Source organism: Pipistrellus kuhlii, unplaced genomic scaffold, assembly GCF_014108245.1.
Source record: "Pipistrellus kuhlii isolate mPipKuh1 unplaced genomic scaffold, mPipKuh1.p scaffold_m20_p_9, whole genome shotgun sequence".
NCBI lineage: Eukaryota > Metazoa > Chordata > Mammalia > Chiroptera > Vespertilionidae > Pipistrellus > Pipistrellus kuhlii.
Genome location: NW_023425595.1, coordinates 11099795 through 11119853, shown reverse-complemented (window position 1 = coordinate 11119853; position 20059 = coordinate 11099795).

Below are 20059 nucleotides of genomic sequence, written 5' to 3'. Positions count from 1 at the left end.
ACTGAGTAAATCATCAGTGTTTCAGCCCAAGATTTATGTACTCAGGGATTTATTCCAGTATGATTTATAACTGTTAAAAATCAGAAATGGCCGAAACCGGTTTGGCTCAATGGATAGAGCGTCGGCTTGGAAACTGAAAGGTCCCGGGTTCGATTCCGGTCAAGGGCATGTACCTTGGTTGCGGGCATATCCCCAGTATAGGGTGTGCAAGAGGCAGCTGATCGATGACTCTCTCTCATTGATGTTTCTAACTCTCTATTTCTCTCCCTTCCTCTCTGTACAAAATCAATAAAAATATATTTAAAAAAAATCAGAAATGGCTTAAATGTTCAACTATAAACAAGGCTGATATTTTGATGTATAAATTGAATATTATATATATATATATAATATTTAATGACATGGACTGATGTTTGCAATATAACAAGTAAAAAAATTAGTCAATAATATTCTGCTTATGATTGGAGACAAAAATGCTAAAATATTGGTTCTCCCTGTATTTAAAGTTTTTTCTTTCTTTCTTTATTCTGTATGGTCCTTCTAAAATTTTTTTGCAAATGAAGACATGTTACTTTTATAATTTAGATAAAGCAGTTTGTTTGTTTTTTCTTAAATAGGGCACCCAAGAAAGAAAGAAAATGCATTTTGGAGCTAGAAGAATCTGGGACTATATTTGAGCTCTACCACTTATTAGCTGTACAACATGAAGTGAATTACTTTACTTTTTTGGTTTTACATTTTTCCATCTGTAAAGTGAAAAAATAAGCACAATTCTCAGAACTACATTAAATTAACATAAGTGTTTGGTATTTACAGAAGTTTGCAAGGGAGATTAAATTCTATGATATACTAGAGGCTTGCAGTATATCCATGAACCCTAAGGGATATCTGCCTACTTGGCTTAGGTCTGCTTCCTCTTGAAGTCTGGGACCCCTTACTTCTTACTGCCCACCTGCAGTGGAGGTGGGAGAGGCAGGGGGTAGCACTCCTCCTGTTGGAGTGCATTGACCTCCAGGGGGTAGCTCCTGCTTTGAGCATCTGCCCTATGGTGGTCAGTGTGTGTCATAGTGACCAGTCATTCTGCTGTTCAGTCTATTTGCATGTTAGGGTTTTATTATATAGATGGGAAAAGTTAGCATAGTATCTAATATCTAGCGGTATGCAATAGATGAAATAGCTGTTATTATTGTTATTGTAGATATTTTTATTTTTGCTTTGGAAGGTAGTCACCTGTGCTTGTTATTCTCTCAGGCCTCCAAGCCTTACATAATTTTATTTGTTTTAAAATAAATATTATAGAAAAAGTTTTCATTGTTAAGGCCCAGGAAGAGAGACCAGAGGTGTTTGACTATGGAAGGTGAAACTCTTTTGATTTTGCCTTTTGTCCAACCTAAAATAAAGGGGACATCTGGGACTTTTTAAGCTAGAAGTTCTGTTCTACCTTCTTTCAGGAGGAACTGACTCCTGTTTTACTCAATTATGTGGAATAAAGAGAGAGACAGGGTAGTGGGAGAGAAATGGATAAATATGAAGGAAATTATAGCCTACCCTGCTGGTACAGAGGGGTTAAGAACTAGGAGAAAGCCTACGTAGTTACCTAAATATTTGCTATGCTTGTTTGACTGATTGATTCTTACTGCTTGTCTTAGATGTTTTCCTTCAAGGCCAGAAGGTAAAGGTAAGAAAAGCTGATATCCCAGCTGGTGTGACTCAGTGATTGAATGTCAATCTGTGAACCAGGAGGTCATAGTTTGATTCCCAGTCAGAGCATAAGTCTGAGTTGTGGGCGTAGTCCCCAATAGGGGGCCTGCAGGAGGCAGCTGATCAATGATTCTCTTTCATCATTAGTGTTTCTATCTTTTCCTCTCCCATCTTCTCTGAAATCAATATATTAAAAAAAAGTTCTAAAAAAAAGAAACAAGAAAAGCTGCTAGAAAACCTTCAGAGATCAGTTGAAATGGATCAGAAGACACTTCGATGGCCTCAAATGGAATTTCCTTTCTTACACCCTCATAGTAATACTAAAAATTTCCCCCAGGTGAGGGATTACCTGATGTTTTCTGTGCATGTGATGCATATCTAGCCATGTCCATTTACTGTGCATGCTCATCGAAACATACCTCAACATGCTATGATGTAAGCAACAGCCCTATAAAACTGTTTGGTCTTTTGTTCTTAGTGAGAAACAGCTTGGGGAATGACCCCTGGTGCACTCCTTGCTCGCTGGCCAGCAATAAACCTCTACCAAGTGGCTGGACCCAAAAATGAGATACAAAAAGAGGGAACAGATAAGAAAGAAGGAAGTGGTATGGAGTAGAGAAAGAAAGTGCCTATTACAGTGGTTAAAACTGACTAGGTGACTAGGATGCTGGTTATAGCATGGTCTCTAACTAACTGCTGGCCTTGTACCTTCACTGAGGCTGAGCTTCCTTATATGTAACATTGGAAGTTGAAATTGACAACAATGCTTTAAGTTTAACAGTCTATGAAAAGATGAGCAAACTTTCCTAGCCTCATTTTATAGTTAAGTGTAACAATGGGCTTCTGTGTAGGTTATGTGTAAATAGCTGTAGAGTGTTTCTGGCCAACAGGAATGAATTTGCTCTTCCCAGAGGGACCTCTTGTAGCCTACAGCTAGTTCCTATACTGGCCTTGTCACAGATGGAGAGCACAAGACCTTTTGCTTGTTGAGGATCAGTTTCTCCTCATGCAAGGCTCAGAAAGTATTGACACTGGAGGTTTTCTTAGCAAAAGTCCTCAGCTCACTGGGCTCCCAATAATCATTCCTTTTCAGAATAGATGCAAGTTCGTCAGAACCTGGGTATGTGTTGGTTGTATGCAAATCATTCCCAGATCAGCCTCTGGAGAGCTGATTCCCCCAAAGCAATTCATCTTCCCCACCATGTTCTATTGTAACTCTGGGGGAAATGAGATAAGTGCTTCATCTCAGAGGTAAAGCTGAAGATTTTCTATAAGGACAGGATTCTGGACTATCAATCCCATATAGAGTTTTTTGAGAAGCTAGCATCTTTCGCCAGTGGAGTCATTTCAAATCAATCAAGTTATTTACAGGTCAATCTGAGCCTGTTATTGAGTAGCTTCCAGAGGGCTAGCATTGTGCTCCAGGGCTTCATCAGCTTTTAAACTACAGGTGAGTGTTTCTGACCTTTTTTTTTTTTTTTTTTTTTCCATAGGAAGCCAGAGTGGGGATTAACCATGACTTGAATATATGTATTCACTTACTCAAGAGATTTGAGGTAGTACCCTTGGACCAGACAGGTTAGACCAAAGGCAGGCCTTCAGAATCCCAGCACCCTACCTCTCAGCCTGAAGCTTGTCAGACCCATATAGTAGTTTCTCCTGACATTAAGGACTTTTACAGAATTTATCAAAGGTTCACAAAGAATTTATCATTTTCTAGTTGCCATGCTAAATAGCCTGGAGATGAGAGTTAAATAAAACTTCCTTTTCTCTGGAAAACATTTAGTAGTTTCTTTTTGAGAGAATTCACATTCAGGACTATTGCTTCTAGCTCTGTGAATTTAGACAGGTGTCTTAACCTCAGATTTTTCTAAAATAAGGATGATGCTCATAATACTGAATACCTCATGGCATTTTTTTGGTGAAGATTAAATGTGTTAATTCATGTAAAGGGCTTAGCATGTATTAAGTTATCTGTAAGTGCTAGCTAACTAGTATTACTCTCTAATCTCTGAGTCAGCATGTTATTCAAATATCTGATGAGCACTTGCTATGGCTATATACGGCATCTTTACAATAATTTCTGTTTTCTTTTTATTATTATTATTTTTTAAATTATAGTTGACATTGAATATTATCTTCTATTAGTTTCAGATGTACAGCAAAATGGTTATAAAATGAGTAGTCCCTTTATGGAGTAGTCCCTTCTGGCTTTAAGTACCCACACATAGTTATCTCGATATTGTTGTCCGCACTCCATATGCTGTAATCTACATGCCTGTGGCTATTTAGCAACTACTAATCTGTATCACTTAATCTCTCCTCCTTTTCACCAGTCCCCCAACCTCCCTCCCCTCTGACAGCTGTCAGTCTGTTCTCTATATCTATGAGTTTGTTTCTTTTTTGCTTGTTTGTTTATTTTGTCCATTAGATTCCACTTAGAAGGGAAATCATATGGTACTTGTATTTCTCTGACTAGTTTATTTCACTTAGCTTAGTAGCCACTGTTTTCTTAAAGGAAGTAAGAAGACGGTCAAGTGGTGAAGAAAAAGAGACAAGTGTGTATCAGTTTGGTAACTGAAGTAGGGGGGAATAAGTATCCAAGTACAAACCACAGACTGAAGAAGCAGGTTGAGTTTTCCTCCTCACACTGTTATGGGCTTGGTTCTCTGAATCATCTTCTACTTCTTGGAGTCTTGTCTCCAGGCTCCCTGTCTCCTTTCAAATCAATACGTGAACATTCTCCAACTCTACGATGTCATAAACCAACATAAAGGTCCATGTTATGCACAATCCTATAGTCATGTCCTCAAAATCAGAGCATTCTCTTTTAGGTAAAAAATGAAAACATTTAAAAAGAAATTCTACAACAGTCTATGCCACTATTTGGTCCTGAGGATTCAAACTCTACCAATAAAGAAAGAAAAAATTTGAAAACTGCACAGGGATTGAGAAAGCTCTGGTTTTGGCATCAGCAGGACTGATCACGCTTTTCTTCTTAAAAGCTGAGAACATTTATTGAAGTCACTTATCCTCTCTGAACCTGTTTCCTTCTCCAGTAAACTGGGAATAATGATACATATTCTGCTTCTATTTTAAAGTGTTGTGAGCCTCAAAAGAGATAATAGAGATGGAAATGTAGTTTTAAAGCAGAAATGTGTTACAATAATTGTGATTTTACAGGAAGTCCAAGATTTCCCAAGGTCTCCATGAGAACTCTTCCAACTGGATCCATTTTCCTCAGATAGAAAAATATAATTGCTCTCCTTAATAACAGAATCATGCAGAATGTGGGACTGCGTGTAAGGGGATTCGATTCTTCTGTTGACTCGGTATGATTAATCGCTATCTACCTACCTATAATAAAGTGTTTTGAGCTCCTTGAGGACTGACATTATTGATACAAGTGCTGGTGAACATACTCATTCTTATCAGGAGCTGATCGCCTTTCCAGAAGGGTTCCTTTTGTTTGGGACACGCCCTGGCTCTGTGTGAATGGAAGGACTGCATGAACTACACGCCCAGTTTTCCCAGGGCAACTGCTCTGGGGTGCTGCTTTATCATTCAACAAAGTTTGTTTAAAAAACACTCCAATTACCTCCTGCTGCTTTGGCTTTGAAGAGTCTCATTATCTCAATGTGGACATTCAGGCAGGACTGCTTGAGTCACAGGTGCTCTCAGCACTCACCTGGTCCCCTGTCAGCTGACAACTGGCTGGCCCAGGGCCTGCCATAGGCAGGATCCAGGTGGGGCAGCATAACCTTATATTCTCACAGACTCAACACAACCACATTCTTGTGGTGTCAGCTACTACCTTATTCCATAGAGAAAGGCTCGAGGTCAGAGTCGAAAATTACATTCTAAGGTCCAGGAGGGCAGAATTTTTGATTGTTTGGTTCATCACTCTTATTTGTAGAGTCTGACCTAGGATCAGCTCCTCACTAAATATTTGTTATAAACAAGTGAATAAATGCATGAATGAATGAGCCAAGGAATGGGACTGAGTTTCAGGTTTGCCAGAGACTTTGTTATTGTCATTATTATTAATGTAGTAATAACAATGTTTTTATTTTTATTTGTTATCATTAGTTTGTTATTAGTGCCATTTCTCAGGCAGGGGAAATCAGATTCAGAGTGATTAAATAGCTCAGAGGGATTACATAGCTCAAAAATGGTGAAGATGGAAATCCCTCCTTAAGTTTTTTCTCCTAAAGACTCTTTAATGCTCAAGGAAAACAAATATAATAAATGCCCTGGTGGTCATTCTTCATGTGGCTTCAAGTGACTGGTTAAAAGAGATTTATTTTAAAAGTTCATGGAAACTTTGCTTTTTGTTCAGTTGTATCCAGTATCTATCTCATCTCAATTTTGAAAAATCCTATAAGTTTACCATGTGATTTCATGAGACCATAGGACCATGAAACCCATATTTGGTGAACCTTAAGGAATGTCATTTGGCCTCTGGGACATGGAAGCCACATTTAGAGGTGTTTACATATCCTTTCTACACACCTTGTGGATGCATGGGGTCAAGTGTGTGGACAAATATTACTTTAACATATTAATATAGTGAAACAGACTACATCCCACAACTGATGTCTTAATCTTTTTTCTCTCCTTTTCCTTCTCTTCTTCACTTTGTCATATCTTCTTCTTTTCTTCCTCTTTTCTTTATTCCATATATTTTCCTTCCTTTCTTGGACATCTCAGAGATTAATAAAGTATGCCTCTTCACCATGTCCCTTTAAGAGAAAAGATAGATAGCATTGTAGTTTTCAAGATCTCACTGGTTCTTTCTCTAAGTCGTGTGTGTGAGTCTCTGTCTCTATCTTTGTCTTTCTTTCACATTGAAGAAGGAAGATTTAACTGGCCAGAGTAATTGCTCTGCAGGCAAAATTTTGACAGATTCCTGTGAAGGTAGCAATTTACTATGGTTTTCCATCCAACATGTGAGTAAAGAATACCATCCGTACAGTGACTGGCAGATTTAGTAGGAAGAGCATTATTTGTACAGAAGAAGCAAGTTTACAAAGGCCAAGCTAGGAGAAAATGTAAATAGAATTAGCAAAGGAAGTGGTTCTGGGGTGAGTTTTCAGTTCAAATATTACTGTCCCCATTGTTGGTACTTGATAGAAGAGATAGAGAAATGAGAGGAAGAAATAGAAATAATTCTTTAATTTCTACCCAAATCTAAGGGGGAAGGGCATTGATCAGAGGGATTACATAGCTCAAAAATGTTGACTATTTATTTGTACAGAACCAAAGTCCTCAGAATAAGTAAGAAAGTAGTTCCAAAGTTGAAATTTAACTGTCTACATGATGTGGTGCTATGTTTTCAAGACTAGTTCATGCTTTGGAACATTTCTTTGGAAAAATGTGGTTGGATTCTGGTTCAGTCTCCAAGGTGGGGTCTTGGCTGAACGACAGGTGTAGTCAGAAGAGTCTTTAACCAAACATAGTAGAATTGGCACCTTATGATTAGATTATACAACTATGCAAAAGCAGCACGCGATTTTGTGGCGAGTGAGATTACACTGGAATTTCCTCTGTAAGATCCATCATAACCTTATCAGCAACATAATCCATGTGATCTTTCAACTTACTACTTTGTGCCTTGGGCCAAGTCCAAATCACAATGACTATGGGATGATGATGATAAACAAAATAGGGTCTTCTCACACAAGTAAAATGAACTCACCCAGGAATGGCACATTTGTTTGAAATAATGACGATGATGACAACATTAAAACATTTATTAAGCACTCAGGATATGTCAGTATTACTTTAAACACTTCACATGCATTGCAAATGTTAACTCGCACAACAATCCTATGAGATATGTACAGAAAATCTGACAACGTGCCCAAGTGCAACCACCTCATAAGTGGTAGGGTTGGGAAGATACTTATAAAGTGACTAATCTTTTAGCTACAGATACTACTTCACCTCTCACCCATGACACTACCTTCTGCTACATAGTCCTTAACTTAGTTTTCACAGTTTGTTTTGTTTGGGAGCCTCCCTACTCAGTCTAAGCTGGAAAACTTCTTTGTATCCATTAAGACCCACTTAAGGAAATATGTGAAGATTTCTATGACCCTCTTGTGCTTGTTTGGTGCTTGGTACATGATTCCACCACAAAAAAATGATCATTTTGTGTCTACATGTTTGCCTGCTTTAGTAAAGTGTAAGCACCAAGAGAAGCACATTTATGCTTGTTTCTTCTTCTTATCCTCAGAACCAAGCCAAGGTCAATGCCTAACAAATGTTTTATGAGTGAATCATGAAAGAATGACTATAATAACCTCATATCTGAAAAGAGCTAAAATTTGGACAGTAAGCAAATAAAACTCTAGGCAACCCAAATGAATGGTATAGCACTGAAGCACTGAAGTGCTTGGATGGCCCTCAGAGAACTGTGGTTGAAGTGTATCAAATTGTATGTCCATTATCTCTTCCTAATAGACTTTTCTCAATGTCTCTTGATGATATAGTTCTATTGGAGCAACCATGTGTTTGTAATGAGACACCTCTTTTCTAGGCCACAGTGGCCAGTCCAGGAGACCTCCCCAGCCCAGGTTGAGCCAGTGAGCTTTTATTTTTTTTTGATTGGCTACTTTCTTGAATGAAGGAGATGTACATTTAGAGAGCTGTTGTCAATAGTTATTTTCCACCATTGGGACCAGGAAGCCAAAAATGCTTCTTTGTAACAAGGGTGAGAAGTAAGGAGATACAAGGAATGAAAGTCAAGCGCATATATTCATAAGATTATCCTGGATAGAACTCTGGTAGTACTCACCTGACTGAGATATATGTGTTCCATGAGAAAATGGCCATTTATATTGTGTTCAATACTTTATTCCCTGCTCTAGCATGATAAGCATTTAATAGTAAGTTGTTTTGTTTTTTTTTCTCCTCAGAGAATGAATAAATAGGGTTCTGATCAGAGAAAACATCTGGAAGAAGGAAAGGGACAGCTGGTGTCAGTTACTATGATGCCAGAAGTTCTTGCATTTCACGTAGGATTATGATTGATTACCATAGCTGATTCCATCATTTCAACTTAGAATCTTTTGCTCTGAAAAATATGTCAAGAGTTCATTTGGAAAGAACTTTTGTAAATGTTGAATTTTGGGTGTCAGCTTGTGGAAATTCCTATTTAATTAGTCTGGGTGAGGTTCCAGAGTCTGCATTTTTCAAAAGCTCCCCAGGTGATTTTGCTGAATCCCCACACCCTGTGGTTTACTCACCTTCCAGTTCCAAGCTAGACTATTTATTGCATTAGATGTTTTAGGTAACATCAATTTATTATTCATTCAACAACTACTTATTAATTATCAAATGTGTATAAGGCACAGCATAAATTGATTGATTGCTCTGCTTTTAAAATTCCTAGTAGGAAAGCAATTTCTACCTCCTTTAAATGGATAAAAAGTAATACATCAGAAATTAATAACAAAATAACATTGAATGTAAATTCTAATTAAAAAATAATTTTAAAAAAGCAATACTTACTTTAGGGTCTGAAGTTTCATGGTACCATCTCATTAGAAATCTTTCTTATATGTATGAAGTCACAAATTTTGACATAGGAGAGGGTCAGAGAATATGGATTTTTTTAAAGCGAATTTTACCATCCTAAGCTAGTGTAATTTATCCTGATCCTTTCTGCTTGCTTCTCAGAGAGGTGAGGCACAGATCTTATCCAACAGGAAGCTGAAACTCTGACCATAAAATAATTTGCACCATTGTGAATTATGAACTTGGATCTGTACTTAAAGATCCTGCAAGTCATGGGACTGGTGGGTAACTATTCAGAGGTGTGGTGGCTTAACTATGACAGGGAAAGCATTGATTCAGGCATCTGGGGTTCTAGTCCCCATTACGGACTAGCTGAATGCATTGCAAAGCCATTTCTCCTCTCTGGGTCTTCATATCCTTATCTTTAGGAATTGCAGGTCAAGTTGTTATCAAATTTGAGGGCATGCATTCCAAAGAATACTGAATTAGAAGTAAAAAGTTATCACTTTGGCTGGTCATGCTGTGTTAAGATGTTCAAAACAACAAACACAAAACTTGAATGCCAAAAGGCATGGCAAAACTTGATAACTGGCTCACCACTCTAATACATGTGTTATTTTTACAATTTGAATGAAAACAAAACATTTAATAGAGTAGTTGAGGATGCCAAGTTAAGGAACACTTGCCTTAGATAATATTCAGTGGAAGATAAAAAGAAGCCATAACTGAGAGTTCTTCAGTTCTCTTATCTGACCACACACAAAGTATACTTCTGATTCTGCTCTGTCACACAAAGGGATTAAGTCTACAGATAATACGAGATTGATAACAACCACTTATCTCCTGAGAACATCTGTGCCAAACATCATATTAGGCATTCTTAGAGATACACAGAGAGGGAGAATGTGTGATAACTATGCATTAGAGGTTTATCACCTGCCACTCTTCTTCATTTTCTCTGCTCCTGCACTAGACTACATGTAGAGTCCCAAAGTGGAGGACGCTGCCTTTGTATGTGCACACCATGCTGACTTGGGAGGGGACTCATGTTCATTCTTCAAAACTCAGTTTGAGCAACACTTTTACTTTTTCATGGTCAATCTTGATGAAACTGAAACTCTTCTTTTGTGTTCTCCCTGTCCCTCAGGCAAGTGCGATTCTAGGTCTTGTCATATCTTGCTAGCATTGTCATCTTTCTTCTAGTGGATTATGAATTGTTTGAGGATAGGAATCATGCCTTTTAAAAATATTTTATTGATTTTTAGAGAGAAGAAGGGAGAAAAGAAAAATATTGATATGAGAGCACAACATAGATGGGCTGCCTCACACACGTCCCCTACTGAGAATCAACTCAGAACCTGGGCATGTGATCTGACCAGATAATGAACCAGCAACTCTTTGGTACACAGAAGGATGCCCAAGCAATGGAGCCACACTGGCCAGGACATAATCATGTATTTTGATTTCTGCATTTTTATTTTATTTTATTTTATTTTTTTTGGCAGAGAGGAGGTTTGAAAATGATCTTTATTTATTTACTTACTAGAGGCCCAGTGCATGAAATTTGTGCATGGGAGGGGGGTTTCCTCAGCCCAGGCTGCACCCTCTCCAATCTGGGACCCTCAGGGTATGTCCAACTGCTGGTTTAGGCCTGATCCCCAGCAGTTGGACATGGCTCTCACAATCTTGGACCGCTGGCTCCTAATCACTTACCTGCCTGCTTGCCTGGTCACCCCTAACTTCTCCCCCAACCAGCCTGGTCACCCCACACAGCCTGCTTGTTCAGTTGTTTGGTCGTCCCTCACTAAACCCCGTGCCAACCTGGTTATAGGCAGCCATCTTGTGAGGGCGTGAGGGTTAATTTGCATATTACCTCTTTAATATATAGGATTGGTGGGGCCTTAACATAATCTTACTATTATTTTTCAAATTTTATCTTTATTATTGAAAGTATTACAGATGTCCTCTTTTCCCCCCATTGACCTTGTCTATCCTTCTCCCACTCCTAGGCCTTCACTACATTATTTTCTGTAACTATGGGTTATTCATATATGCATATAATTTCTTTGATTAATCTCTTCCTACCGCTCTTCCCTCTGAGATTTGTCAGTCTGTTCCATGCTTCTATGTCTTTAGATCTATGACTCCTGCATTTCTCAAACATGGAACTAACTCATGCTCAGTACTTGATTACAGAGTAGATGAGTGGATCAGTGCTTAACTAAGATCCAGAGATGTTCACATTCTACTTTATCATGTCTCAATTAAAATAAATCCTGAGCTCTGCTCATCTAAGCAGTGCTAGGCATTGGGACTTATTTTAGTTTCATCTCTGATTGTTCCCTTCCACCCTAATTGGAAGTATCTTCATGTCTTTCATTCCAGGTGCACTCTTTTTTTTTTTTTTTTTTTTTTTTTTTTGGAAGTGCTATTTACACTCATGTCATTGGCATCATCTTTTGTCTGATGATAATTGCAAAGCCTGAAAAACAAATTCTTAAGAAAAGATGCTTTCTGAAGGGCTAATGAATTCTTGAGGTGACAAGATGAAGACCCAAACCTCCATCTTCTGAGAGATGTTTGCTACTGTATGTGGCAGTTTCATGCCTCTGGTGGCTGATAATCAGTAATAAACACTCAGCTCTACAATTCATTTTCTGATTCTTATAGTTGCTGTTTTACTTTTTACTGCATAACTAGTATATCCCAAAACATGAATTTCAATTTCTCAAGCAGCCTTCATACCTAACTCTTACCCTTATTTGGCAGGTGAGATTCAGAATAAACAGGAACCTGCTCAAAGTCACATCGTTTCAGTGTCATTCAGCTAATTTTATGGAATGTCTATTTATTGTCAATCTGCATGTTAATGACCCTCCATCTTTTCCCCTCTCTTTGGGCAGAGCCTTTGAATATTTCATGAAGAAATTCTCTTCAGTTTCTGATCAGTTCACATGGGTTGATTCTAATCAAGAGGATTTGGTACTGAGGACCTCTAAGTCCTGTGCTTTCACCAAATATAGAACTGATACTCATTGTGCTCCGGGCAGTATATTAGGCCCTTTATGAGATGTAAAGATCAATAGGTTAGTTCTGCCTCCAGAGAGCTCATAATCTATAATGGGAACAAATAATTTCACAAAGAATGATAACACAGGCAGCATCTTAAAACTGCCACAGAAGTGGTATAAATCACCTACTATGGGGAATCAAAATTGAAATTATAATTGTTTACTTGACATGACCAAGGAGGCTTCATAAAGGAGGTGATGGAGAATTAGATGGTGAGAGATGAAAAAGTTTTCTAATGGTAAAGGCCAGAGGAGAAGATGTGGGCAAATCTACATTTGCAAAAATATAGAGCAGAGTGAGAATGAGAACACTCCAAGTTTCTGGAGCACAGCATGAATGAGAGCTAGAATTTGGAGTAAAATTGGAATTATAATGCTAGTGTTGGATTCTGAAAGGGTTTGAATGCAAAGTTTAGGTGATTGGATCTTTAACACTCTTGGAAAGTCTGTGCTTTCTACAATTTTATTTGGTAGAAGAGCCTCAAGGGAGAGTGTTTTTAAGAACTTAATTAAAAGATTTAAGAATTGGGCAAAACCATGGAGGACATATTGGAGGCAAATAGAATATCAGAAGGTTTGTGCAATGGCTTAAAGTGAGAGGTATTGAGGACTTGAGAACAGATGGTGGTGGTAGGGATGAAGGGGAGAGGTTGCTTCCATCTCGTAGCTTTTTTGTTGCAAACACAGGCATCATCCCTTTTATTGAGATACCAAAAGTCAATTTCTAGTGAAAGCTTCAATTAGTAGAATCATAGCTGCAAAAGATTCACTTTTCCCTTCCAAGCATCTGTTTTGGCAAATGGGGAATTCATTACCCTGAGCAAGCTCTACAGCTCTCTATCTTTGCCTCATAAGATGGATAGAGAATAGAAATTGATGATATTCTTCTTTCAACTTCTCTATGTTTTAAAAAAATATCTGAAAGAAAATTTATTGGAGATTAGAATTGAGCATGACATGGAGTACTAAAGGAGTCCTAGAGTGGGATTCAGGAAGTTGGAGTTCCTGCATTGGCTCTATTCTTGTGTACATGTGACTTTGGGATAACCTTTCCTCTTTCTGAGCTTCCATGTCCTCCCAGATCAAATGACAGGGTTGGGGTTTATGGAGTTTCTTACCTTTCCCAGAAATAAAGCCCTTGGTTCTAATATTCCTCTGAGGAATCTAAGGTATGAATCAGATGCATGAAATGTGTAGCAATGAGAATGAGGCTGGAGTGAATAGCTTCAGTCTTTGGAGCTCCATGAGACATGGTCAGAAACCCAAGGGCATTGCAGATTATTAGATGATCCTAGATAATCCTTTAAGATCATTATAGTGACTCCTGAGTTTCTAGGCAGAAGTTACATACTGAGCTTCTTACCACATTTGTTAGAAAGTGGGAGCAGCTGGTGAAGCTACATTCTGTACATGAGGGTTTTCTTTCAATGACTCACACATATCAAATTGTTCTTGCTTCAAGTCCCTACACTAGTGGTTCTCTCTTCCAAAGATACCCTTTCTACATACATTTGCATGATTTACTTCTTTTGCTGGAAACCTATCACATGGATTGGTCCCTTTCAAGGCTCTGGGAGAGACCCTAGCAGTGTGCTCATATGATCACTGTATAAGTACAATGTATACATGCAATATATTTAAATTATAGTTGATTATGACCACTATCTTTTTTCTCTCACTTTTCCCTCTGTCACACTTTTTCTTGGGTTGGCAACTTTTGAAACTTTCTGCCTCATTGTCTTCATCTACATAATGAAAACAATGACAGTATCTACCTCTTAGTGCTATGAAGGTTGAATAGATTCACACAGAAAAAGTGCTTAGAACAGTGAGTGCCTTGTATGCAGTAAATGCCTTTATTTTATACTTATCACTATATATAGAAATTGACAACATAGACATATCATCAGATTCAAGGTCTGGCCAAACCATTATAGACCATAAATAACTTAATAATTCTAAGAACATCAAGCAGAAAAGATCCAAACTCCTCCTGTAGTTAAAATAACCAAGGCCAAAGGAAATTACCAGTAAGTGGTTTCTCCAAATCTTATAGCTAGGAGGGGTCCAAGGCAGGACTAAGACCTAGATTTTCTGATGGTATGTGAATTAGCTCTTGAGCATGTGCCTAGGCTGCCTAGAGCAATTGATCACTCCCTTCTTTAGTGGCTTTTACACACCCTAGTCATTTGGGACCAACCTCAGAGAACAGACTGGAGAAGAACACGATGTCCCCAACAGCCTGCCAAGAAGCCTGCAGAAACCTGTGATGCTTAGGGCCAAAAAACTAACTTTGAATGGGTTGTATATATATTTTAGAATCTGGGTAGATTTCTCTTTGAGGCTGTTCCCTGACTTTAAGGTATGGCTAAAGAGCAAAGGCTGATCTGAATTTAAGTCCCAGTTCTTTGTTTTTCTTTTCTTTCTTCTTCTTCTTCTTTTTTAAAAAGAATATATATACTTTAAAGATATATTTTATTGAGTTTTTACAGAGAGGAAGAGAGAAGAATGGAGAGCTAGAAACATCGATGAGAGAGAAACATCGATCAGCTGCCTCCTGCACACCCTCCTCTGGGGATGTGCCTGCAACCAAGGTACATGCCCTTGACCAGAATCGAACCTGGGACTTTTCAGTCCACAGCTGATGTTCTATCCACTGAGCCAAACTGGTTTTGGCTAAGTCCCAGTTCTTGAAGTTTAGAGCCATATCTGACTATAAAGTTTGGATATATTGGATTGTATAAATGTAAAACAAAACAAAAATATTGGTTGAAGAATACATGGGTGATTTTTTTTAATAATCTCCAGTTGGAGAGAGTCTTTGTAACTATGACACAAATGTCTATATGCCATAACAAAAGGATTGAAAAATTTGATCACCTTAAAGAACAAAAATATAGTAAATGACAAAATTAAATCTCTGCATGGCAAAAAAAAACAACAATAATCACACAAAACAAAAAATAAACAACAACAACAGAAAAAAGTGTAAGTAAAATTAAAAAATAAATGACAAATTGAGAAAATATTGCAACTCATGTCCAAGATAAAAGATTAATGTTTTTTTTTAAATAAAGAGAGCCAGAAGTTAACAATACAGAGATAACATTCTTCACCTATCAGATGGGCAAAAGTCCAAAAGTTTACAAAACCCTCCTTTGATGAGATTTAGGGAAACATAACGGATTACTGGTGGGAATAGGAATCTATTACCTCATTGGAAGGCACTATGGCAACTTTATCAATTATTTGACCTAGTGATTTCACCTACACAAAATGTAATGTGCACAGGTTTTTTTATTGCTTGTATAGCAAAGATCTAGAAGCAATCTAGGTTATCATCAAAGGAATGATCACATAAACTATTTTTTACTGCGACAGGGGAGGATTATATGGCAAAATGAGAAGCTTTTTAGGTACTGTCATGGAAACATCTTCAGGAAATACATCTATATCTATCTATCTATCTATCTATCTATCTATCTATCTATCTATCTATCTATCTAAGCCCAGTGACTAGAATGACAGAATGACCAAAATGACCAGAATGACCAGAATGACCTGTCGCTATGTTGCACACTGTGGCAGCTAACCAGACAGATCGGGCCCCGATTTCCCAGCAACCCCCTGCCCTCACCACCACCCCATACCAGTTTACATTCCCACCAGGAGTGAATGATGATTCCTTCTTTCCCACAGCTTATCCAACCCTTGTTCTTACTTGTCTTATTGATAATAGCCAGTCTAAAAAGTGTGAAGTGATATCTCATCGTAGTTTTGATTTGCATTTTCCTAATATCTAGTGAAGTTGAGCATCTTTTCCTATATCTGCTGGCTATTTGTATGTCTTCTTGGGAAAAATGTCTGTTCAAGTTCTCTGCCCATTTTTTTTTTTTAAAAGAACAATGAATGTACTTTTATACTACTTTAATGAGATAGAAACAATTGCCTCTCCAAGAAGTAAAAGTAAATGTAAAAGAATTCCCAGCAGTGGCAAATATGTGTAAAGTGAGTTTGGACAAGTTGTTTGAACTTCATGAGTCTCAAATGTTTCATCTACAAAATGGGGGAAGTAAGAATCTGCCTAAAGCTTTCTTTCAGGAGTTTTCACAAATCAAGCTCATTCTTGACTCAAGTCATTCACATTCTGTGCCTTCTGTGTAGAATGTGCTACCAGGAGTTTTTAGAGGACTCCAGCTCTTAAATTAATTCCTCCTCAGAAGTCTTCTGCAGCCACTCTATATATTATAGTTCCCACTTTACTGGTCTATTTCTTTATTTTGATTTTCTCATAACTTCTCAATAGGTAGCTGAACTCTCTCTCTCTCTCTCTCTCTCTCTCTCTCTCTCTCTCTCTCTCTCTCTTCTTGTTTATTTGATATTTTAGATCATCTTTATTTAGGCTGTTGGTTTTGAACCACAATAAGAGTGTTTGTTTGATTCTATCACAGTTGAGACGCAAGTACCCAAAACCATGTCTCATGTCTGAGATGTATTTTTTTAAAAGGAATGAATGAATGAATATTTATACCCAATGCAAGATGCATAAAAGAGGCTCAGTGGAGTTTAGCTGTTTCTAGCATGGGCTACATATCAGGGACTAAGCTGTGTGGGGCACTACCTCCCCACCTGTTATTTAAATAGCAGATTGTAAGACTGTATTTCTTTGTTTAACTATAACAGCAATACTTAACTTAAATGAATAGCTAGCATTTGGAGTAAGAATTTAAGACAATTAAAAGATGTTTTAAAAGAAAGTCCACCCTTCTGCTCCCTGACCTTTCCTATTTAATTAGACTTTGTGTGTGTTCTCACAGGATCATTGTAATCTCATTCTCATTTTGTTCCCAAATAGACAGGAACCAAGAAGCTGCCCTGTGCAGTGCAGGCTCAGAGTGAAAGCAGTTCCTTAGCTGCTGGCACCTTGGTGTCAGGTAATTGCTCATGTTTAGTATGCATATCTAATCAGAGAGAAGGAGTCTAATTATCTCCTCCCTCTGGCAGTCTCTGGAGAGAAAGCAGCATGTGTTTTCTTTTTCGCCCCTCCTTAAGAAAATATCTTTGAACTTGATTTCACCTTAAGGATGAAAGCAGAATATATATATATATATATATATATATATATATATATATATATATATATATATAGATAGAGAGAGAGAGAGAGAGAGAGAGAGAGAGAGAGAGAGGCCAGATTATTATGATCTTTGAATACATAATAATCTGGCCACTCAGTGTACATCCTATATACTAAAAGGCTAATATGCAAATTGTTCCCTTGACCAGGAGTTCGACCAGCAGGCAGGCTGGCCAACTTCCCATATCCTCTCCCCCTGGCCAGGCTGGCTAGAGGGTGGATCCCACCCATACACTAATTCATGCACCGGGTCTCTAATACACACACACACACACACACACACAAACACACACACACACACTGAGTGGCCAGACTATTATGTGTTCAGAGATCATAATAATCTGGCCACTCTGTATATATGTATATGTGTATACTAGAGGCCTTGAGCACAAAATTCGTGCATGGGGGGTGGTGTCCCTCAGCCCAGCCTGCACCCTGTCCAATCTGAGACCCCTCGAGGGATGTCCAACTGCCCATTTAGGCCTACCAGGATCAGGCCTAAATGGGCAGTCGGACATCCCTCTCACAATCCAGGACTGGGGCTCCCAACTGCTCATCTGTCTGACTTCCTGATTGCCCCTAACCACTTCTTTCTGTCAGCCTGATAACTCCCTAACAACTCCCCTGCCAGCCTGATTGATGCCTAACTGCTCCCCTGCCAGCCTGTTTTCCCCTAACTGACCTCCCCTGCAGGCCTGGTCTCAACACCCCCACCCCCAACTGCCCTTGTGTGCAGGCTCAGTCACCCCAAACTTCCCTCCTCTGCTAGCCCTAACTTCCCTCCCCTGCATGCTTGATTGTCCCCAACTGCCCTCCCTTACAGGCCTGATCTCTCCCAACTGCCCTCTGCTGCTGGCCATCTGTGGCAGCCATCTTGCGTCCACATGGTGGCAGGATCTTTGACTACATAGGGATAGCCATCTTGTGTGTTGGAGTGATAGTCAATTTGCATATTATTCTTTTATTAGATAGGATAGAGGCATGGTGCATGGGTGGGGATCAGCTGGTTTGCTCTGAAGGGTGTCCCGGATCAGGGTGGGGGTTCCCTTGGGGAATGGGGAGGCCTGAGTGAGGGACCTGTGGTGGTTTGCAGGCCAGTCACGAACCTGGTGACCCAAGCGGAGGCCCTGCTATCTGGGATTTTTTTATCTCCTATAATTGAAACGTTGGAGCCTTGAGTAGAGGCCTGGGCCCACTAGGGTGTGCAGAAAGCTTGGCTTCCTCCTTTACTGGGGGCAACTCAAGCCTCCTGCTCTCTCTAGCTCCATGGCTGCTGCCATTTTTGTTGGGATTTATTTATCTTCTATAATTGAAACATTATAGCCTTGAGAGGAGGCCTGGGCCCACCAGGGTGTGCGGAAAGCTTTGCCTCCCCCAATGCCAGAGAAACCCAAGCTTCAAGCTTCCTGTTCGCTCCATGGCTGTAGTCATTTTGGTTGGGGTTAATTTGCATACTTGCTCCTGATTGGCTGGTGGGCATGGCTTGTGGGTATAGTGGAGTGGTGGTTAATTTGCATATTACTCTTTTATTAGATAGGAGATATATATAGTTTTTGTGTGCAAATATATATTTTTATAACCCTGGTTTCTGGTTTCATTGGGAAATATTCAGAATGCCATAGGGAGTTAGACCCCTAAACCCAATGTATGTGCTGTGGTATAAGTTAAGTGTTCTCTACTTCACATACTGCTTCCTTTGGGCCCTCTTTCACCATGTCTAAGCACAGTGGGCCCTATGAAAGGCTTATCCTCATGCTCAACTTAAAATATATATAAAATGTTAATATATAACATTAACATATCATTATGTGTGCATGCATATGTATGTGTGTTGTGTTAGCAGCATGAGGTGGAGAGATGAGTTATTTTCCAACCACTTTACTTAATGTCAGCAGCTTATCTGGCTAATTCCAGGCCCTTCAATAGCAAATTTTCAGGAGCTCATTATTTGGTTGATTACTTCAGTTTCCCATTACAGGATACAGACTGAATTAACGAGGTAAACAAGCTGGGAGATTGATATGCAATATCACAAACGCTATGCAAGGGAACCTTTAAAGATTCTGCTTTGCACTTAACAGAATGACAGAAATGTCCAATGTGTATTTGGAAGGCACAGGGTCTCCATTTCAGTCCCTGTCTGTTGGGGGTTGGGGGGAGGGGGAGTATTTCTTGTCTATCTGGTGTGCGAGGACATAGCGTTCTGTGCAGGGGCTGCTTTTATGGATCAGGGAATTGTGGATGATCAAATGACTCCTTTCAGTGTAAGAGACTGAAATCCAACCTTGCGATTTTCCTCATCTCAGCCTTCATTCCCAGCACGAAGCAAACTGACTTCTGATAAGCAGAGCAGGACCCAGAGGGTAAACCAGGTGAACCAGAGGCATAGCTGCATGAGATTATCAAAAGCTCTAGATAAGGAATGTATCTTGCTCAAGTTTGCAGCCTCCAATAGTGTCAAATGGGGGGTCAACTGACAGTATTTTTTAGTTTCCATAATAACAATGCTTTAAATTTACAGAGCACTTTGAAATATACCAATATCTTTCATATTTATTATTTTGTTCAGCACAGATACTAGTTCAATGCTGGGTATATTGTCCTTATTTTATAGGTAAGGAAAGATACT